At 41.6% G+C, this 23,577-nt stretch overlaps 1 protein-coding gene across 2 annotated transcripts in view; it reads left to right on the top strand.

Moving 5' to 3' along the window:
• LNX1 (ligand of numb-protein X 1) overlaps positions 1 to 23,577 on the top strand; it is a 74,679-nt gene that overhangs the window by 15,661 nt on the left and 35,441 nt on the right. The gene's annotated exons all lie outside the window — the stretch shown is intronic.

Raw genomic sequence — 23,577 nt, 5'->3', positions numbered from 1 at the left:
TTCCCTCAAAGGATTAAACAGCTCCTGGCCCTAGTCCCTGCTGGTAATACATCAGCTAGATCTACCCCACTAATCTGAATCAAGCCATTGTTTTTTAAAATCTTTTTTTTGTAAGGTGGAAATGCACAACCTACTCCCATGTGTGAAGAAAAGTTGGGGTTTTTTTCTTATCCTTTTTGAGTTTTTCATGAAACAGCCAAAGGAATCTCACCAAATTAACTGGATCAAGTTTCCCCATATAACTTATACAATAACTACTCTCTTAAATTTGAAATCAGCACTTTGGAAAGGAATAACCAGTAAAATTTAGTTTCTCTGTTTATTCAATTTAAAAAGAAGAGATGCAGGCACCAGCTGTCTTCTAGTGCCATTGAGCACATCTTTTTTATGGTAAAAACAGTGAGGTGCACTCTCCCAGCCCCCTTACAGCACTGAACTCTGCAGCCAACTTCTTTCTTTTCTATTCAACTCACTGGGGAAACTTGTGTCTGGCTTCAAGTCTGTCCTTGTAAAATATCCTCCCCACACAGAGGCTGGGGAGCACAGGACATGCAATACTCATGACAGAATTGATAAGCTTGGAGCACCTTTTGAGCTCATGGGTTAGTCCACTGCAAAGGCCACATCTTGGCCTCCTTATTCTGTGCAAAGCTGTGTTTGTGGAAATCTGTGTCAAAGATAAACTGTGAGGTTAATTAAAGCTGAAAGTGCTGGAAATCAAGGCTTGAATGGAAATATTCTTGAACAGCAATATAAATGAAATGTTTAGGATATCTACATTAAATAGCCAGGACAAAGCACACTGAGATAGAATTCAGAGGGTCTTTTCCAAGATGTTAGAATTGGAGGTCTCTTGGAAAGCAGAATTGAGGTAAATTAAAACAGAAAGGCATGTGTGTCATGGGCTACCATTAGCTTCATCCCTATGCTACAGCTTCACAGAGGGCCAAACATGGAGTTGGTTTTCCTTCAGAATTCTGAGCTCTCCCCCAAAATCTCCAGCAATGACCTACTAGTGTCCCCTTCTCAGCCTAGTCCCCCACTGCAGTTAGTCTCACTCCTCTCCACCGTCTCTCTCCCTTGCCCTTCTACTTCTGTCCTCAGCCTCATGCCTCTTCTGGTCCTTAGCTTTGTTTATTCCCCTCCTCTTTTATGCCTTGGTCATGCCTCTATTCCACTCCTTTGTATTTCCAGCCTTTAGATTTGCACAGGAAAGCTTGAAATGTTAGTACAATTAAGGCCAGAAAGGCCAGAAAGCCCCTAAGTAGAATCTCATGTAGGTAAACTGAAAATATGCTGTATTATTGTTAAAAGTACAAAAAAAAAAGAGTTGTAATCTAAACTCTTAGTATTGAAATGCCCAAACAGAATTTTCTAAATATATTGTGTTGCATTCAAGAGTAATTTATGTTAGCGTAGGAGTGCAGCAGAAAGTTGTCACTTAATTGACTGTAAATGTCTGGGTCTGGTCACTCTTCAGCCAAAGATTAATTGCACACCTTTAGCAGCACAGTGGGGTCTGGGTTCTGCCCCACCTTCTGCCACGCTCTCACAGAGATGGGACCTTTCCCCATCAGCACATCCCTCCTGGCTTCTCTGCATAGGTTAGAGAGTGCTGAGTTTTTGTGGTATGATTAAGCGTTACTGGTTAGCATTTTCTTCCCCAGCACTGTGATTCTAAGTTCAGAAATAAATTTTTCTAGGACAGCTCCACAAACCAAAAACCCCATGAGAGCATTAAGAATTTGTTGGTTCTGCCTGGGAATTTTGTGTATAAGGAAAATTGGCATTTTAGTTATAGATTGAGAAAGATCCTTCTTCATTTCCTTCTGTGCATGCAAAGAGTTTCCTTTACTCCAATCACAGCTACCTACACACACTTGAGATCAGAATTAGACCCTTTATTCTTCTAGATTGTTTTCTCAAGGCTTCTCACACCTTTGGAAAAGGCTGACATTGGCCCGTGTCAGTCTCAACAAACACATTCTGTTGCCAAAAGTAAAACCTCAGCCAGCCAAAAAAACTCTAATACCCTGCCAAGATGGAAAGGCAATGCCACAATTATGGTTGGCAGAAAGGTTTCTTTTCATGAATGACTTATGTCTCAATTATGTTTGATTTTTCTGTAAGTTGCTCCAAAAAAGGTGCTTACGTGCAAAAGAAAGGTGCTTACATGGCCCACGTAACAAGAGCACAGAGGGGTCAAACCTTTACCCCACTTGGAGGCCCCTTCACAACAGGCAATCCGCTTTGGAATGGGGACCAAAGAGGGCAAAGCACTGCAGATCTGGTGGGGAAGGAGGGAGGAATGAGGTGGTGGGAGTTGCAGGAGGCTGGTGATCACTCACAAGCAGGCAAGACTCTCGTTTCTTGCCTGACATTCAGCCACACAGGCCGTATGCTGCAAGTTTGGCCGACCTCCGCATCTCTCTGACAATTAACCTAGTTTAACACTGGCACTGGCAGCATGACAAGGATATTTTTCCTTGAGCTATTTCTCTGACAAATCTGCCAGAACTGGGCTGTCCTGCAACGTGAGGATAAGCACTGCTCTTGCAGAGCTCTTATGCCTGTTGTAGCTGAAATCCTGCTCTGAATTCTGGTTCTGAGATCAGCCGCAACACTGCCTGTTCCACTCTAGGGAAGCAGACTAGCAGGTCTGAGGGTCTTCTTGCATATCTTTAACACTCTTGATCTTTTGGGGAAATCTGCCTTTAAGGTCCCCAGTCCACAGAGTAGCCAGCTGCATTTGATGACCTTCTCCATGACGGGAGCTATTTTTCAGGAACTAGAACTGGTATTTTGCATCTTGGCATGTGACAGCATGTCTGAGCTGCCTCCTGGAGCCATGCAGTAACTGGGTGCATGAGGATGCCAACAAGCACAGGACACAAACCCAGAGGTTTTGTAATAACATTGCCAGCAATGTTGGACTAAGAACAGCCTGTGTGGCAGCATGCAGGTGACTGCTTGGGGCTTCTCCTTTCAAAAGGAGGGTCCAGGCTGGTCCCTCTATGCTGAACTGGTACCTGAGTGGGAGTATCTGTTAGTCATTGACATGTCACATGTCATGACTAAACCCCCACTACCACCAAAGAATTCCTGGTTTGGACCTGAACTCTGTTTTGGGATTAAGAAAGTGAATTGTTTTTACAATGTCTTAAAAAGCTGAATGAACCCCCTGGCCTCAGCCAAGTTGCAGCTGGCAAAGGCTGCATTTAACTAGTGAATCCTTGGGCTCTCCCTAGAACATGCTTTATCCATTCATTTAATTTATTGATTGACAACAGATTTTGGATACTGAGCAAGGCAAGTTCAGCAGCAGCCCAGTGAAACGGCTGGAGATTTCAACAGATGTACAACTTTTGCACTAAGAAAAAATTCTGTAAATCATCCATAACTTTTACATGGTGTACAATATTTCCTCCCCATAAGAAAGAAAGTAGGCTGACTGTAACAGTGGGCAAGTCAAGTCATATATTCAGAAAGTTTCTTTGTCATTTTGGTTGGATTTCTGCTGGCAGCATCCTTAAATTTTATTGATAAAGTCTTGTTCTTCTCAGCAGTGCAGGCAGACAACCAGTTTTGTAACAATGACACATTGCCATTTGCTGTATCTGCTCCCATTCTCTCTTTTTTATCAAGGCACTGGGTTGAGTATAGAGGATGCCTGGGAGAGGAGTAAGAACTCACCATTGACTCCTCTGTTTTAATGGAGTTGTCTTGCTCCATAAGATTGCTGTGACACATGGTATGAAGTAGGCTAAGACAAGATATTTGCAGTTGCTGGAGCCATCTTAATTTTTATTTGCTCTTCTACTAACTTACAGCATGTTATTTACCTGAATAATGTCTTAAGAGCTATAAATTTCAGCTACAAAATTCAATCATTAGTGTGTTACTTTGTAACTTTTCTCTCCTCAGCTGTCTTGAAATCATGTTGGCAGGAAGCAAGTGTTTTAGATCAGCAAGTCATTTCATGTGCATGTATTGTGAAGCTTACGCTCTGTATTATGCATTGCAGTCCCATCATTCACTAGACAGTGTACAATATATTTTTAATGTAGAATTTCAATAATTTAGCTACCTCTTAAATAGAAGGCAAGGGAAATCTGCTCCAAGGGTTGTATTCTCCTTTCTCCTCTGCAGAACTTAGTGAATGGATAAGATTAGTAGACTCATGGCCTGGGTTTTTTTGTGTTTTGTTAAGAACAGACAGTACTAATTTTGAAAGCATAATTCAGGTATTTTCTTCTCCCATATGTGATAAGCATTACTGTTATATGTTATTTTTAACAGCCAGTAAGCACTGGTGATATTCCACTGGTTTTAAGTTTCCTTCCCATGTAAAAGTAGTAGTGGGATGCTTTCACAGAAATGTCCACAGAGACCTCTTCACTTGTGGATTTTATAATTCAGCAGTATGAAAGGTCAGAAAACATCCCTTGTGGAGCAGGCTTTTATTGAGAGGAGATGGGCATGATTAACCAAATTTGTCCTGTGATCCATGGGAGACCATTGGAAGCAGAGGGTGTACTGTGCTGCTGCTCTTATATGAGGATGTGCAGGTTGATATGGATGAGCAAGGCTGTTTTGCTTGATATGGATGAATATCTCCTGCCAAGAGACTAAATTACAGTCAAAAATAAGTGCTCTGTATGAAAAGCACATGTTGCAACTCAGCCCTTTGCCAGGCAGGTTTTGCTGTGGGAGCAGAAATCCCAGGAGTTTGTTGTGGCTTGCCCTTGTCAGCTCCCAAAGGAGCATCACCTCTGGTTCTGATTTAAACAATTGGCACATCTCTCCTTCAGTCATTACTACGTGGTTTGTTTCTACAGAGGGAAGGTGGCACTGCTGGAGAAAGGATGAATAAGATTATTTTTCAAATGCAGTGTGTATATACTGGTGGGTTTTTTTTTGTTCTTGGTGCTGCTGTGCCTGAGGTTGTCATTGGGATCTGTTGAGAGAATGCAGAATTGAAAGTGCCAGTGGCTGCTACTTTGCTCCCACCCAGGCTGTGATGGAAGTGTTGATACTAATAATATTAGTAAATTGGTTTAGCTATGCTAAGAAGGTTCTGCTGTGGATGGCTAGTGGTATCTACTGCAACCCATGCCCCCCTGCTGCAGCATGGACCCTGCCATTAGATTGGCAGAATCTTGTGCGTCCCACATGGCCCCAGTGCTGGGAGCATGCTGTGTTCTCAACATCTGCTTTCTACCTGCATTGTGCTGTCATGGGTCACAGATATGGCCAAACAAATGTACTTTCCTTGGTGCCATGTCTGTCAATTTTCTCAGTGACCATTTTTAGATGGTATTTAAATTTTGCATATCTTGATGAATTTTAGTGGATTGAATGCGCGCAGTTTCTAACAAACGTGCTGCTTTCAGTTTCTTCCCTCAGAGGAGATTAAATTCCAGTACATTTTTTATTCTTCCAGGGCATGATTGTAATGAAGTTGGACAGTAATGGTTGCTGCATTTCACTTTTTTCTGCTCTTTCCCCAATAGCCTAAGTATCTGTAAGTTTGAAGGCACTTACAGTTATGGTCTTTGAGCTCAAAATAAATCAGAAGAGAGCAGACCAAAACAGGACACAGCATCTAATAAGATATATTGTATAAATATAAACTTGCACTTAGTATGTTGAGCTGAGAAAGCAAACAAATTAGCTTTGCAGATCTGCTTTTTCTATAATCTAGGCTCAAATAATAGTGAAGTGACCCAAGTGAGCAAAAGAAATTCATGAGAGGCCAAGACCGAGTAACCTTCTTCTGGAGCTGATGAACTGTAATCCATACCAGATATTTGAAAAAAACATTTGCTCCTGTTCCATTTACCTCACAACAAAATGTCCTGTCCTCTCGTCTCCTTTTCTCACCTCTCCTCACCAGCAGATGCTAAGTTGCACCCTTCATATTTTTGCTAACTCAGTATTTGCAGAGAGGTTAACAGTCTCTTTCTCAGAGAGAAAATGCATTTCACAGATTTGCTTTTTGTTAAGGGCTGCTAATTGTTGCTCAGTTCTTCCTGTGCTACACGTCTCCTCTGTTTTTCAAATCTCCAGCAAACAGAGGTTGACAACCAACACAAAAAATACCATAGTGATTTTGTGCCCTGTGGTGCTTTACAACACCAAGAAGACTCCCAGCTGACAGTAAAAAGGGTTTAGCCTGTGATGAAAGTGTTTGATTTGTTTGCATGTAGGGTAAAAATAACAGTTTACTCTTAAATAGGTGCTTATCTTTTTGCAGTGCTACATAAACTCTCTGGATGCTACCAGCCAAGGACAAATTGGCTGCTTCTGCCCTATTTATCTTTTAAGAAAAGATGCAAGTTTGAGCTTTAAATAGGTTCTTCGGTGGGTTCTCTTGACAAGACTTGTAAAGCTCATTTAGTCTCTGTCATGACAAGTACCAGGCTGTATTTTGGTTTCTTTAGCCATTTTCCATGTGACTGCTCCTGGCTACACTAAATCTTTGTCTTTCTCTTGCTTCTTCTCAATTCCTATTTTGTTTACACCTCTTCTCTTGCCTCTTGCCTCTCCCACACTTCTGCCCCACTAGGTTCAGCTATACCAAAGGATCAAGATTATCGGGGAAGTGTGGCTTTGAACACTGAATAGCATGACAGCAACATGTTTCTTCTGTCTGCTAAAGAACTGAACTGGTTTAAAAGCATTAGGTGCTCTTGGGTTGAACTGTGAATAGAGATCACCAACTGTAATTTCAAAACCTCTTGAAGTTGGTGGGTTCAATCAATTGATAGACACTTCTGCTGGGGCTGCACAAACTGTGTCGTCATCATTGTAGTGGTGGCAAGACCCTGTCTGCATCCTTCTCTCATCTGTGTAATAGTGAAGGAGTCAGTGAAAGGATGATTCACTTGGATGTCTTGTCTTGTTGAAGAAGAAAAGAGAGAAACTGGCTGACCTGATCTGGCAAGGACCCTTGTGGTTGACTCCAATGGTGCTGAAGATGCTGAGCCATGTGCCCTCTATTACCTTGCGCTGTTGCAGCACTGCAAAACTCTGAGCTGATTATGTTTCTTACTTTAAATTTATGGATTAACATATGAGTAATGTATTGTGAATTTAAGCTGTAGAACTTAACTTCAGCAAAACATGTGGAGCTGAAGGCTAAAAGCAAGGAAATCTTTATGGGTTGACCAGATTTGCTGACTCCTTTTATACTACTTTCACTTCAGCAGTCTTGGTGAATTCTAAACATTTGTCTGTTAGACTAAACATGGGTTAAGGCAGACCATGGAAATAGCTTAGTTGAAGAGCTGACATCTAATCAGAGTTTTATCAACTGATCCTCTGCCTAGTTAAATTACCATCTGGACTGAAGAGTTGCAAATTGTCCTACAAAACCTACTACAAATGGTGAGAATAAAACAAGCCAAAAAAAATAGGGGTCATAAGTTCTCTCCCTGTGTAATTCAATTCCTCTTGCTTAGTTGATTTGTTTAGTTCCAGAACCTTGCTCTAGTTGTTCTGTCTGCGATTCCAGTACTCAAACAGAGGATGCTATGGAAGAAGTTATGAAAACAGCCATATCAACATGCTTGATTTTTGCCTCACTTAACTTAGTTCTATACAGGTATTACTCCACTGACTTCAACAAATCACTCTCTTGAATTTAATTTTAATTAATTTGGAAGAAAACAGGATTTTGTATACATGGGAAAGCTTCTGCTTTTCACACCTATAGAGCAGGGAGGTAGAATAGTAGAGATCCAAAAAAATATTTTTGAGAAAGGAGTGTCTAACCACACTAATTTACACCACGTGGTTTTTAGCAGAAACAGTAATTTAAAAAAACAGAACATCCCTTGAGGGCATGTGGGTGAATGAGTTGAAACAATATGAATAAAATGTCATGGACTCCAGCTTCTGCAGTCTTTGTGACAACCTCTTCCTCCCTCAAAAAACACATGCCCCTGTGTGGGAGATTTGTAAAACCTCAGACTTCACTTCTCTGGTCCCTTGTGACAATGGTAGTTGTATGACAACAGATCTTATAAAACAGTGACTTTTCTCAGACTTTTCTCATGCCTCTTTTTTTTTTTGGTGAAATTTGTCTCCCTGCATTGGCAAACACAAATTCCACAACTTTAACACTGACCAGAGAGTCCCCTTGGAGAAGCATGTTTTTAGGAGAGTAGCAGGACTCGGGATAAAACAGTGACCCACTGCTGAATAGTCAGATCTGCTGCTGAAGGACCAGGGCACAGAAAGGTCCCTGTTTGTCTCCAGCTCTGAAGTCTGTTAGTCCTTGTAAGGCCCATGCATGCCACCACAGAAGGCTTCTAGGTGTTTAGGGGAGAACAGACTTGCTGCCTGTATTACAAATTACTGAGGAGGCTGTGTGGCATAGCTATAGACTAAGGGTTAATCCTGGTCCCCTCTGACCACCTCTCATTGACCACAGTGATGGGGATGAAGTAGGAATCAATGAAGTTTGACATATCCATTTCACCTCAGTGTGCCAGGCATAAGGAAGCAGAGAGTTCAGGTTTGGTGTTCTTCTTCTGTTGTCTGAAGGGAAGGTCTGGGCTTACTGTTTCTTCATTCAAAATCTTCTGTCTGATTTTTTCCTGATCTCCTGGCAGTGTCTGAGAGTGAGGTAGTGTGGTACCATGTGGCACCTTCCTCTGTCTGTCCTCCCTCCTTGGGAGGCTGTGGACACAAAGGAGGACAGGAGACAGCACATGTCCATCTGAGACCTGCCTTGGCTTGCTGCATGGGCGCACACTGGCAGTACTTCAAAGCAACCTTGAGATGGTGTTTTGCCTCTGAAGGTGTGTGACTTCCTGCAGAGTCCTGGAACAAACAGGATTTTGCTGCTTTCTCTGGGACAGCTGGCACACGGGGGCAGACACAAGAAGACAGGTAGTCGTGGGTATTACCTGAAATCCTCCTGGGACATTCTGTGGATGTGGCCGTGACTGAGCAGGAGAGGGCTCATATAGGGTTATCTCATTGCAGCATCTACACTGAGACACAGCTGTGCTCCCCTTTGTCAGAGAGAAACAGAGAAACTGGATGCTAAGTAATTTTATAATTTACATGTCTGTTTTTCAAGTAGTGTTTGCTATTTGGAAAGCTGGTCAGCCTGGGCTTCCTGAGCAAAGTTTTCAAGAAAAGCTTGAAACCATGTGAACCATCATTCTGGAACCATCTCTTGTGTTTTATGACAGTGACAACTCTCTTGGCACCTTTTCTCCCCCTCCCTGACATTTCCACAAAGAACAGCTGTGCTGCTTACGGTCCCCTGTGCCAGGGAAGCAGTTGCTGATGTAATCCTCCCCTCCCTTCTGGCTGCTTTGCAAAGAGTGCTTCTTCCAGGTCTTCTGAAACAGTCACATTGCAGAGAAATGTGGTCCTTACCCTTTGAAGCCATTGCTGAGTTCTCAGGTCCAGGGCTAAGCACAGAAGTTCAGGTGACCCCTGATTCTGCATCTTTAGCAGCATGTGGGTGCAGTGACATATTTAGTAACACATGTTACTGAAGTCCTGAATTTTTTTGTGCCTTTGGAAGGTAAATGGGTGTTACTTTCATTCCCCTCTCTCCTTTTTGATAGAGATGCTGAGGGGATAAAGTGCTGTTCCTACAGTTAGGACTTTGTGGCAGTGCTTTAACTCTTCCTGCTTTTTGTGCTATGGTAGTTTTAAGAGCCAAAGCCTGTGTTGTGGGAGACATTGAAAAAAGAACATAATAAGCAAAAATGACTTTTTATTACATATTAAACAAAGCAAACTTAGCAACTAGTTTTCAAGATGTGGCATACTGAGGGGTAGACCCTGTTTCTCAAAGAGACCCAGGCTTGACCAATGAGGCATTTGGTGTCCAGAAGAAAGAGTGACAAAGGAAGGAAAGGACAACCACCTAAAAAGGTGGTTTGAACACACAAGGAAGCTGATCCCTAATAAAGCTGGGTGTGAAGTGACAATACTGTTCTTATTCTAGGATAACTTCTCTGGCGAATACCCTTACTCTGGAATGGGGATATCTCCAGGGAAGCTATTCTCAGATGTGTGTGTCTACACATATCATATACACAGTGTGCCTGAGGTATCGTTCCACAAGCACCACAGTAATCATGTACTTCCCTGTTACAGACAGCCCCTAGGAAGCAGCATCACCCCTGTAAAATGAATGTGGTTAACCTTTGCAGAATACTTTGTGCTCCATTTTGGAAGGTCATCTTAATGCCAGTATCTAAGTTCTCAGACAACCCTGCAACATGGTGCTGTAGCACCTTCATCAGCTTTTAAAGAAAAAGAAAATAATTTGCCATGAGGCTGTTCTGTTTACAATCACTAATTGTTAGGTATTTACCTTTTTTCTTCCTCCTTTTCTCTCTGCATTCCAGTCTTATAAACACACAGTGCTGAGTATCTGGCTTTGCCCTTCAGGAAGCAAACTTGCTCCAGGGCAGTTAAGGAAGTTTCTCAGAAGTTGAAGATAGGTAAACTGCCAACCACAGGTCTAAGATATTGTGAAAAATTACTACAGAAACCCATGTCTCAATTTCTAATATAAATATTTAAATGCACTACAAATTTTGTTTAGTCTGTCTACCCATTTTTTTTAATCTTCAGTGTCCACATCAGGCTGAGGTGGATATTTTGTAACCATTGGGAAATTACTCATTTTATCTGCTAGACTACTCTCTATTATGTGGCTTGTCAAGCCATCTGCATTAACAGCGTGCTGTGTTTATATTTACATGAAGCAAGTAGGATTTGCTTTATGTATGTCCCAGTCAGGGCTGCAAACATGTCCAATGCCCCCAGCATGGTGCTGTCCACTGGACACTAGTATGCCTGTCCAGCTGCAGATCCTGTCTTTTGATGATGGTTTGGGTCACCTTGAGCGATGCCTTTGATGTGAAAATGAGCAGATGATGAGGCATGGCATAAGCATGCTGCTGGAAGTTAGATTGCCAGCTGCCTTCTGAAGGACCAGGGTCATCTCAGTCTGAAGAAGACAGATGTAATTATCCCCATCTCAGAGCTGATAATGAAATGACATCATTTCCAATGCCACCTTGGTTTTCCTTCAGGGAGTCCATCATTACTGCTAACAAGACCCAAGTCTACTTAAATTGTGACGTTAACAAAATCACAGCCTGGGCTGGAACAGCCTCAGGCACAGAGGCTGTCTGAGTCACCCAGATGCCACAAACTGTCACACAGAATTCACAGTTTGAATTCATTTCAGGACAGGCTGTCGCACAGCAGCCCCAACGCATTTTGTGGGAGCAGCAAGGTCAGGCAGGATGTTCCTTCTAGGACAGCAAGAGCAAGGCCACTGCCCTGTATTACCCAGGGAAATATAATTTTAGCCCATGCTCAAGGTTCAGTACTCCAAACCTGCTGCTCAGGCTTTCCCACCTGAGTGTTCTAGGTGCCCGGCTGTACACATGGTGTTTATATTTTAAAATTGAAAGCAAGACTCATCATTAGAGCTTTAATATTGAAATTTCCAAGGCTGCAGTGTTGTAAAAGGGAAACTGCAGCTTCCTGAAGAATATTTTGAATTTTTTTATTCTGTTTCCAGTACTTCAGTTGGATGAATACAAAAGTGAATGTGTTTTGTAACAGGACAGGATGAAATGACTGCCTTTTATCCTGAAGAGGCTTTTCTAAAAATTGAATAATTAAAGAAAAAAAAGCAGAGAGAAAACATTCAGTATCTGAATGGGGCCTCCAAGGAAGCCAGAGAGGGACTCTGCCAGGGACTCTTGTAATAGGACAAGGAGTAATGGGTACAAACTGAAAGAAGGAAAACTTAGGTTTGGTATAAGGAAAAAATTCTTTACTGTGAGGATGGTGAGACACTGGATCAACTTGCCCAGGGAAATTGTGGATGCCAGCAGTGTTCAAGGACAGGTTGGATAAGGCTTTGAGCAGCCTGGTCTAGTGAAATGTGTCCTTGTCCATGGAAGGTGGGGCTTGGACTAGATGGTCTTTTAGGTTCATTCCAACCTAAACCATTTTATGATCTTCTCTTATTTATACAATGCAAAAATAGCATGAAATCTGAGCAATTAGAAGTGATTAAGAAAACCTAAAGAAACACAAAACATCTGTAACCTAAGGAATATGAAGGAGCAACAGCCTGAGAAAAATTGGTTTAAAGGAAGGTACAGTGCAAAACCTGTTTACTTCTCCTACTTTTTTTCACAGTGAGTACAATTGTTCGCTGGAACAACATCACCAGGGATGTGGTAGAGTTCCCATCACTTAAAGTTTTCAAGCTGCTTAAGGTTAATCACCTCAGATAAAGGTTTTATCACTCAAGGTTTTGGAGAGGATGCTAGATAATCTTCCTCTCCCATGAAAGATTGGACAACATGATCTGTTGAGGTCTCTTCCAGCCTAGACTCTTCTATGATTTTATGTACTTTTCTTTGTCAGGGGTATGCATTTTGTGTTGTTGGTGATATGGTACCCACTTCTGAGGGCATATTTTGTCCTTAAGGTTGAATTCTTTCTTGAACTCTAATTTTTGTATTTTATTCCTTGATTCACCTTGATTCCTTGATAGTTATATCCCAGTGATCTGAGAAAACAATACACAATTTCCCAGAGAAGTTCTCAGCCTGTGTCTGAAGCCTCTAAGGCCAATTCTTCAGCTTCAAACTGAGGATGGGCTTGTGTGCCTTGATGGTATTGCCAGTCCAGGCTGGACTTGAAGGAGAGTGCCTTTCCTGTGAACCTCTCTCAAATTCAACTGAAAAGCCACATCAGGCTCTGAAGCAGGACTCAGTTTCTCTCTCCCTCTGTTCAAGTTTTTAATTTGGATGCAGCATTGGTCTCCCTCTTGCTTAATTCACCTCTCAGAATAAGCTTCGGCAGGAGGAGTAGAACTCAGCCTTATCCCAACCTTTAGTGGTTAGAGCACTCCTGAAAACTGAGGTGGGAGGCTGTGAGCTCCTTCAGCCTCCCCAGCCTCCCGCCTCCACTGCCAGTGGTCTGCATACAGCAGGAGGGAAGCCACACCGCTGCTCTCTCGGTGCTTTCCATGATACTGAACACAGCACTGCCTGTAGGTGCCTGTCTGGGGAGAAGGGTGAGTGGACTGGGCTTTTTTCAGATTTGGGTAAAGGAATTCAGGTAAAAAGTATTCCTGATAGATCTATTATAAAAGTCTGTTCCAAAAAAAACGAGCAATTTTCACAATTTTTACAGCACAAGTGAGCATTTCCTACTATGTGAGGTTTCAGGGGACTATAAACAACATTCCAGCCATGCTTGTGCTGTGGCTGGATTTGGACTTTCTGAAGCCCTTAAATGTTTTCACAATGTGTGTTTATTTTAATGGATGGGTGAAATATCTCACTGAAATATCTCACATTCAACTGGGTGGAACCCATAAAACACAAAGAGTGGAGATTTTTGCATGCCTAATAGGCCTGGGGGGATTTGTTCTGAAAACTGGCTTGTGATGTCCCTCTGATCCACCCTCTTCTAGTCATATGGGCAAAGGAGAAGAATGCAATGTAGTTTACTTATAGGGCTGACTTGGGTTCCTTGTTGACTATTAGACGTCAGATTTTATAAGAATATGGGAAACATTAGTGACATTTCAAGAAGCTACTTAGTTGTACTGGCAGAGATGTTTGCTTAAGACTCAGCCAGGCATCTGACAGGGATCTCTGTGGTTTTTCAACTGCTGAGGTGTGCTGAGATCTCCTTTTTTTCGACCTTCCCTATGAGGACGCACAGATGTGTTTAGAGTGTGATATGTACCGAGATGTGTTGGCAGTATAATTTAGATATCCATGCTGACCTGGAAGGGATCTTATGTGACTTTTGGGTCACAGTGGTCAGAGACAAATGCCACCACAGCTAGACCTGTGGATGGCTGTCCACAGCATGTTCTGTGAAAAAGATTGTGTAAAAACAGCATTTGTAATTTGCTGGATGTAGCTCCATTATTTCCTATAATTTCAGATTCCAGTGGAGAACATAGCAGTAAACCCAAGCCTTGGGTTGAAAACATCTTGAAACTGAACACAGTGTTCTCTTTTTATTATATCTAGAGGCTTATGGGCATGTGTTACTTCTCTTTGCCAACAGAAGTCTCACACCTGCTCTCAGGAGTGCTGGCTTGCTGAGTCTGTGACACAGCAGATATTGTAATTAGTTTTATTTTTAAAATAAATGCGTGCTAAGTATATGTAAATACAAAGTTTCTGTCTGTCAGGCTTTTCTGTCTGTAGCTGCAAGAATTCAGGTTAAGCTGATCCTGTCAACCTTGTTAAAAACCAACCCCACTTGTCCCATTGCAAACATATTTTGCTCACTGCATCATACAGTTTTTATAGCATAGGTGGGGATAGTAGGAGGGGAAGACAATGCTGAGATCTTAAGTTCCAGGAGACTGGTTATACCTGTTGAAAATAATCCAGTGATCAAAAGACCGCACAATAAAAGTGAAAAACATATGAACAATAAACATGAAAATCATATGAGTCAACAGATTGAATGCTTATTCTTAATATTAATTATATGTGTACCTACATAATTTGAAAAATGTAGTGTATTGGATTGAGACTATTGGATTATGAGTATTGGATGAATGTATTGGATATGAGAAAGAGCATAGCAATGCCTCAAGAATTCCTTTGTCTTCGCACTTGTTATTTTTGTCACAGATAACCTGATTTTAGCAGCAATTTTTGAGTCTTTGTGTATATATACTGTGATTTTTCTTAGGCTTATTTTTTAGTTAATGTTCTAAATGAGGAATATTTTTAGTGATCCTGCTGCAGCTTTGTTATATACAGTCTCAATTCCTATTGTAAAATTCCTCAATTCCTAATGTAAAAAGGTTGTATTATCATTATTTTATTAGTATGAGGCAAAATCTGTGGTCAAGATTGCTGGCTGAGTGCTAGCTTTGAGTGGTCTTGGATGGACTTGAAGAGCAGATATGAAACGCAGAGCTCTTCATGGCACGTCTTGTGTTGCTTTCTAAAAACCCAGCTGATACACATTACTTGTGATAGCTCCCTCATCCACAACTTCTGTAGATAGGAGAATGTACAAATATTGCTAAGTACCTACATTTTCCATGAAGAAAACTCTCTTTCTACTTTGTGTTTTCTCATTTTCCTTTGGAAAAATGTTCAGGTTTGACTCTTGAAGTAGTAAAAGCTGAATCTTGTAAGTATGTTTTATAGGTAATGGTACAATTCTGAAAAGTGATGAAAGCTCTTGGTAAAGCTTTCATCAAGCTCCACTTCTGCTGAAGTCAAGAGGAGTTTTAGTACTTCAGTACTTTAATACAACACTTGGACAGGATTAGTGGGTTTAAATAAGGTATTATTTGTTGAATGCTATAAGTATTACAAGCCATCAAGCAAGGATTACAGGCTCTCACCAGCTCAAAACTGCTAGTCCCATGTGTCTTGTTTTTCACTCTTATTTTGCTCTGAATCTCCTAACCAAGTACTCACAGGTTCCTTGCTGTGTCAATATCTGAGCACCTATCAGGAATTAGAGATAGTGTGCTACCTCTGTTTTTCTTGCTTGTGTCAGCTGGTATGAGTAGATTGCATGAGATATGTAGATCACTCTTTGGGAGCTTCAGTCTTTAATTAAGTTCAGTATAAATAAATATTGCTGCTGTTATGTATCACACAAGATCACTCTGGTACTGTATGTCTGGCCAGTATCTTCTCTGTGATGACAAATGTTTGTTTAGGAGTAACATAGGCGAATTAGTTTGTTTGTAATCTAGGAATAAATAATGAATGAGACTGAATGCAGTCTTCCACCCTGCTTAACTCCTCACTTTTGTAGCTCCAGGTCTACTTGTGCTCCACAGGCATTACATTTGAAGGCAATATTGGAAAAGGTAGAGGCTCTAGAAGCAACTCAAGGCTATGCCTTATGTGACCAGTGGGAACAGTCTGCTGATGCCTTTGTGCATTCTCAGAGCATTTGTGATTTGAACATGGGGGAAAGGGGCATAGAAGGTGAAGCAAAAGCAATATTCACAAAGTCATTGCTCACTGCATCATACAGTTTTTATAGCATAGGTGGGGATAGTAGGAGGGGAAGACATCTTGCCCATCTCAGCTCTCTCTAGCAATTCACAGATCCATTCTCCTATATGTAAGACAGTTGAAATTTGTTGGATTGCTTTAAGACTAGAAATTGAAATTATAATCCCACCTTGAAGAAAAATCAGTACAGTTGTGGTTTCAAAATCATCAGTGACAAAATAATGGCCTGAAATAAGTGTCAGGAGAAAAAGAGAACATGTTCTGGACCAACAATTTGTTCTTAGTCCCAACAATAACTGGGATCATTGCACAATAATCCCAGCCATGATTTTTGTCTGCAATTGCAGGCAACTAATGTTGTTTTCCAATTTCTTCCAATTCCCTGTTCCCATGATAGATGCTCATGGGCCTTTTAAAAGATTTCATAATCAAAGCTTAAGATAGTGGTTGAAATACAACTTTCTGAGTTTTAAAAAGAAGGGGGGAAAAATACCAAACATGACCTCACGTTAGATTATACTTTGGTAGCATGCACATGAAATTTAAGATCTACATTATATTTAAGATTAAAAATGTGTTTCAAGTTCTTTCAACTCTCCTGAAAACTAGTAGGCAATATGGAGATACCCCCCTTTTTCAGTATAAGCAATCAAATATGAAATAGGTATTGGGTTTTTATTGAATGCTTGTTCAGTTTTTGTCTGACACAAAGTCTTTGTCCATTGGTAGTTTTGGGAACTGTTAGGTCTGAACTCTGAACTGCAGCTCTGTTCTTCATCAATACTTCACCAAAATACTTTTATACTTCACCAAAATACTTTTAAGGGCCACAAACATGATGATGAACCATGCTTGCTCTCAGCAGACAAGTCCCAGAAGTGAGAGTATGTCACTATAGCTGAAGACTAAATTGTAATTATCAAGAATGCTCAATATTTTTTCCCTCATATGCTTAGAAAACCTTACCTTTTTAATCTATGAGGACTATAACTCCTTTTTCTACTGGTGGACCCAAATTCATGAAGAGTAGCTGACATGGAAATATAAGTATACAGATACTCCTGTGCACGTTCCTTATATAATGCACAAATATATTTTGTTTGACAGCACCTTAGTGCAAAAGCGTTGTGAAAATGACAGCCCTTCCCTGCGGTCAGATCTTTACAGATAGGACAAAGCACAGTTTTAGGCTTTGCTAGTAAGGTAGTTTCCCAGAATTTATTGAATTTTGATGTCTTCATTAAGACAAAAATTGTGCAAAAAACCCTTAGGAAACCATAATGGGAATATGCAGAAATTAAACTGAAACAGATAAATATGTGAGAGGTTTTCCTATCTTGTGGGAAAGTATTTAAGCTAAATAACTTTAGCTTAATGCAATAAACATTATGAGGACCTTTATAAATATTTAGAGACTAGTAATGCAGAAATACAGAACCACTAAATCTATGACGTGCTTTTACTATGGCAAAGGCCTCTGGCTGACAATGGAGAGCAAATAACATGAGAAAATCTCTCTGACAGCTAGACAGAGGAGCCATTTGCCTCATCTTAGTTTCTATCACAGCTATCTCTGTGCTGACATCGAGAAGAGCAGTGTTTATGGAACCGTAGGAAGGAATTGCCGATCCCCAGCCCTGCAGAGGCAGCAGGGATCATGCCACAGGCCCATGCTGGCCTCCCAGCCAGCCCTGATGCCCCAGGTGTCAGGAAGCTCTCTCTAAAAGGCTTTTGTTTACAGGGTTATTGAAGAGAAAGAGGAATAGTAACTGGGACAGTTTCCCACTTAAGTGAAAAATATGCTTTTTTCTCCAAACAAGATGGCAAGTCTCTGACACTGAGGGATCATCAGGGAGAGGATACCCAGGTGCATCAATGGCAGGGTACAGAGTGCATAGAACAGCAGTGGCAAGCACCTGGAAATACTGCTGGCATTATGAAATTCAAGTGCAGGTGCAGATCAGCCTATTTCTAGTTGCCTGCTTAGATATGGGTTTTGCAGCCTGTCTTTCAGCAAATGTTCACTGGAAACTGTAATCCAGAAGTTTAAGCTTTGCTTTTTATATGGCTCATTCCCTTCTTTATCAATATTGAGTAAGGTTTAATGTAGGCAGGACCTTCTAGCCATAGCTGAATACCATGATTGCAGTAGCTTGAAGATTGTTTCTGACATGAGACAGTTCTTTATAAAAAGTGGAAAAGACACATGCATTTAAAAACATCAGATACTTATGAAGCTTTTTTCCATATGCAACATTCACACAATAGTTAATCCTTGCAGGAACTCAGAATTACCAAGGAAAAATAATTTCTGTGCAGTGCTCTGTTCCAGAATTCATTTCCCTACATAGCAGAAAAAGAAAAAAAGAGGAATTTTGTACATAGGACCAGGATTCACAGAAGCCAGTTTCTGAGCAAGGGTGCTACAATGTCATCAGGTTCAAAGAGCACCAGGGTAGTAGTCACCTTCACTGCCAAAGATATTGGTGTCTCTGATCTCTTAAGCACCAGTATGGTTGGACTGCATGGGAGACTATGTATTTGCTGCATTTTAGCTTATATCTGTAACATGGGATATAGTGGGAGTTCAGGTGCCTTGCTTCTTTTTCGTATTTGACTCCATTTCTTGGTGCACTGTTGGCAAAAGTGAGATCAGAAGAGTTGGTGGTAACCCTGTCTGAAGAACTGATCTGTCACTTCACTCCCTTGTGATGGAGTTTCAGAAAACTTTAGAGTTTTGGTGTTTGCCCTGAAATCCATGTGGTTGATGTGTGGGTTATGTTTGGGCTACTGTCACTGCTAATGCACACAGTGTGAATGGTTCCTCTGGGGCAGGAATTGTCAATACCTTCTTGTGAATAAACCTCTCCAGTTAAACCCCATGCCTCCTTTCTTCCCAGGCACAGCAGGAACCTCTCACCAGGGTGTCACAAGCAAGGTTATCAGCACCAGGTTATCCAGGATGCTCCTCGTTGATCAGCTTTGGTTTCTCCATCATCCTTTCCATTGGATTAGTTTATGGGTGCCAGAGCATTCAGGGAGTTTGTGTAACAGAGGTGTGGTACACACTGGTGATACTTTGGACCCCAGCTTGTTTGCACCCCCAAATAATTACACAAGGATGAGGCTTCTTGCGGTGAGACCATAGCTGAACCATACTTGTCTATCCTGATCAGGATTTAGCTGTGGAACAGCAATGACAGCCCATTATGCAGTATTTTCTTCTGCAATCTTAAGTGCTTTGTATACATTATGCTTACTTGCATTCTGACAATATGTCCGCTGCTTCTGCACTAAAGCAAAACAGTCCAAAATATGAGGGGTGCTGGAAGGGAGGTTGAGAAAACCCTCCTGGAACTGGGCAGGAGAGGGGTCCTGCTCTGGTTATTTGCGCCTGGGTCACAACCACTGTGACTCTTCAGATTCACTTTTTTCCCCTGTTTCATGCTCAGGCAGAGACTGTGAAGTGACACAGAAGGCAGGGCATTTTTAAGAACACATGCATAATAAATCATAGGATCATAGAATGATCCTATCCTTTGTGTTGGAAGGAACCATAAAGATCATCTAGTTACAGTCCCCCTGCCATTGGCAAACATATACATGTATTTTTTATCTGTGGAATTGTTTTATTTAGATCACTAGAGGAGAGGTGAAAAAATTCATGCAGTTGTCCTTGCTTATGTATTGGCTTTACATTTTTTTCTATGTCAGCCTGGGTAATTGAAATCCTTGAGGTCAATCTTACTTTTAATTCCTCCTTTGCTGTGCAAGTCAGGGATGCTCAAGGAGAACTCTCTTTCCAAACCACGGTTTTAATTTGAATTTCAAATGACGTGGATATGTTTCTGTTGGCCTTGAGTTTAACTGAAGGCTGTTTTTACAAATGGTAGGACCAAGTTAAGGCTGCCACAGGGTTTTGGATCTCCTTGCTCCAGCTCTTGGGATGTGCTGCTCCTGAAGCCTGGAGTGCAGAGTGTCCCTCAAGTGTGGAACAGGGTGCAGGGCAAACACTGCCCTGTGGCTGCCAGTGTTGATACCAGCCAGAATTGCAGCCCTGGGTGAAATTTCAGCAGCCACCACTGCTCTCATACCTCCCAGTGGTTAGCTCATACTAGAATATCAGACAGTAGATATCTGCTTCATAAAAGAGGCTGTGCAAACAGAAGAAACTATTTTCTCAGTTTCCTGTGCACCTAGTGACACTACTTTAATGTCACGAACAGTACAACACACATAATTCATGTCTGTTTATCTCTCTGGGGTTTGGCCTTCAAATTGTTTCAGTATCGCACGGCTGCACGGATGTACTCGCTGTCCAGCACGACTGGGAAGGAACATAAATCTGTGGTTCACCTTGGCCTGCAGACAGTGCTGAGTTCACTTTCTGACTGGCTATGTTAATCAGGTATCCCACTCTTCCAGCTGCAAATCAGGCATTGTGATTAATACTCACAATGAGAGAGCTAATTACTGCTGGCATGTAGCTGTTTTATGTTTCTCTCTTTTCTGGGAGCCAAATCCAACCATATGGAAAAATGTAGCTTAAACACCATAAATATGATTCCACTTAGACAGTCATCTCTTCTGTTTTCTGTTATCACAGCAGTGTCAGCACAAGCAAAACAATGAAAGTGAAGAGATGCTGTTGCAAATTTTATTACAAGTTTGAGGTCTTGGGACTTTTTTTTCCTTCTTCAAGGACACTGTGTTAATCTGAAGAAAGAGGTCTTGATTTGTGTTCATTTATGCCTGCCACAATTATTTAAGAAATAGCTTCAGTGATCATACTTGAAGAGCTCTGCTTCTTCTTTAACTATTTCTGGCAGCGCTAGAAAGATATGCTTTGTGCTTTGTATCATGACAACTTGTCTTCTCCAATAAGCCACATCTTAAACTGTGTCAGTCCTCTCTACATTCAAAGTAGCTGTCTTCTGTTCATTGCTGTTGGAATGAAGCTGTTGACTGTGTGTCTGCAGTGCAGCCAGCAGCAGTAAGTGAGGATTTCCACAGAAAGGGAAGGCTGTAGCAGTGAACTGCAGGTGGGCACCAGGCAGTGATTGAATCCAAATAGCTGGGAATCTTTGGGCACAGCCACTTCTGATCTTCATGTTGATCTTCATAGAGCTTTCCAAATAAAAAAAACATCTGCATTTGAGAACCCATTCACAAGGCTGGTGCTCTAGTATCAGCCACTGAAACTTTACTGACATGGGAAAAATACAGGCAAATTAAATAAAATGAACAGGAGTAGGAATATCTCTTATCATATTTTGAATCTTTGCAAGATTGTTGTAAAGCAGAGACTGTCTTCTGAGAACAGCAAAGAGTTCTCCCCAAAGCCACTTCTTTGTGTTGGGTTTTTAGACTATTTCTGAACTATTTTGTTAAGCATTCATAGGCTGGATTAGCAAATGTGACTTTACTAAAAGAGACAGATGTCAAGGATGGGTTTCCAAAACACTGTGATGAAGATGTTTAGGTGAGTAGCAGAGGAAAAGGCCTTTGTTCTTCTGCTTCCCATGAAATCTAAAAGAGAGCATCCTGCCATAGTTTAGGGTTCTGGGAGGAGTGAAAAAATCTAGAAAGGAACAGAAAAATACCTGCTGCAATGGAGGCAGGAGAGCTCTTCGTTTCTTTACATGACTACTGTTGCAGTCTTGCCTTGTAATGGATACCTCAAATAGCTATTCATTGGTCTTTTGAGGTAGTTGACCAATCTTCTCTTCCATAAGAGTACTTTCTTCTGAGATGCCTCATTTTGCTTGTGAAAAGTTTCAGAAATAACCTCTGTTACAGCCATTCCTATCCAAGCCTTAAAGCACATACATAACTCTTACAGAGTGGCATCAATATGACAGAGTTTGGTTTGGGTATTTTTTCCCTCTTTAAGATAAAAGTTGTCAGAAGCAGCATGAAGTAAATGATGGTAAACCATAATCTAGTGCCAAAAAAAAGGTTCTATTTAATTGTCTCATCAAAAGTCAGTACCATGATAGAAATTAAACTGCTACTCTGAAGCTGATATAGAGAGCTCGATGACATATCCTCATATCATCTTTCTGTCTCAGGAAGTGCTTCCATAATCACCTCTCTTCCAAGTCTTCTGCTCAGTGTGCTATTTCTTTTCGTGACACTTAACCCACTAGCGTTGTGTACTGTATGTATTATGCATTGCTTTTTGAGCATGCCATATATTACGAAGGGCTTTCTATCCCAAAGGGTTTCTGCAGCTATTTCTGTGAGTTTGTCCTACAGGGCTCTTTCATGAAAGTCATCAGTTAGCCTTCACCATGAAGAAAGGGATAATAGTAACTGAAAGTAGGCCAAGCTCATTAGATTATGATTAAAAGGGAGATTTATGTTTTTAATGCACTGAATGTGGTTCCAGTGGGTGGGCATTGGGAAGAAGTGGTGCTGGTGAAGTCACAGGTGCTGTGTCCTTGGTCACTCTGTCTTTTCAGTTATTTTATAGCTTTAATTGAATACTGACTCATGAAGACTACAGTGACCTTTAATTTTATTCAAGTGACTTTCTTTCATGAGTCTTAAAAAATAAATGCCATGCATGGTCCTGCCTTTTCTGTCTAGGATGAATCTAGTGCAGATAGTTGGAAGCATAACTAAGAGTGTTTCAAAGCAGGTTTATAATTTGCCCCTTACAATGCTGTGTCTTCAGCTCTTTTGGGAACATATGTTGCTCCACTAGAAACAGAGAGGTTTCCCCCAGAAGTAGTTAAGAACCTGCCTTGAGGTCCCCAAGCTGGTGAAGTCCCAGGCTGGCCCAAGGACCTTGGCCTGAGGTCCCAGCCCCTTGGTGGGAGCTCTGCAGTCCCTCCTTGACCCTGGTGAGGCTGCAGGGTCAGTGGGACCCCCTACCCCCACTTGCACCTCTTCCTCTGCCAAGGCAATGACCTGCCTATTTTAGTGTCTCAGCTGAGCTGGAAAAGCTGAGTTGGCAACTTCACCTCTGTGGCTGAATTTGAAAACAGTTCATCAGACTCAGTTCAAGCAGTAAATGGTCTGTACAGGCACCACGTGGGGCATGGATTCCTGCAGCCCCCAGGTGTCCTGCTCCCACCTGCAGCCCTCCCTTTGTGGTTTGCTCTGGTCTCCACAGACACAGTGCCGTGCTCCACATGTGACCCTGTTGGTGACGGGGAGGGTTTTTCAGTAGTCAGGACTAGGTAAAGGTGCCTTTTATTTCACTAGCAGATCCAGAGAAGGGTCAGGCCTCACCCTGCTCTCCTTCATCAATCAGAGGCAAGTAGGAAATTACAGATTGTAGCCTCTGGCTTAATTAACCACGTGCTATTCTTGTCCTCTTGCATCCACAGTAACTATTTATACATGTAAGACTACACACAAGGCTAAGGCTCTATTTTTCCTTGACCAGCAGTACTCTTCCCATGTGAGGTAGTAACTCACCTCCTTTGAAGCACACTCTGGCATTTTTCCCTCTTGTTCCATCCATATTCCACTGGTCACCATGATCATCACAGGTTGCACTCCAAGTGGTTCCTTGGAACCAGAGAATGTCCACAAG

This window comes from Geospiza fortis, unplaced genomic scaffold, assembly GCF_000277835.1.
Source record: "Geospiza fortis unplaced genomic scaffold, GeoFor_1.0 scaffold40, whole genome shotgun sequence".
In the NCBI taxonomy this organism is placed as follows: Eukaryota; Metazoa; Chordata; class Aves; order Passeriformes; family Thraupidae; genus Geospiza; species Geospiza fortis.
This window is presented reverse-complemented; position numbering and strand designations above follow the sequence as displayed.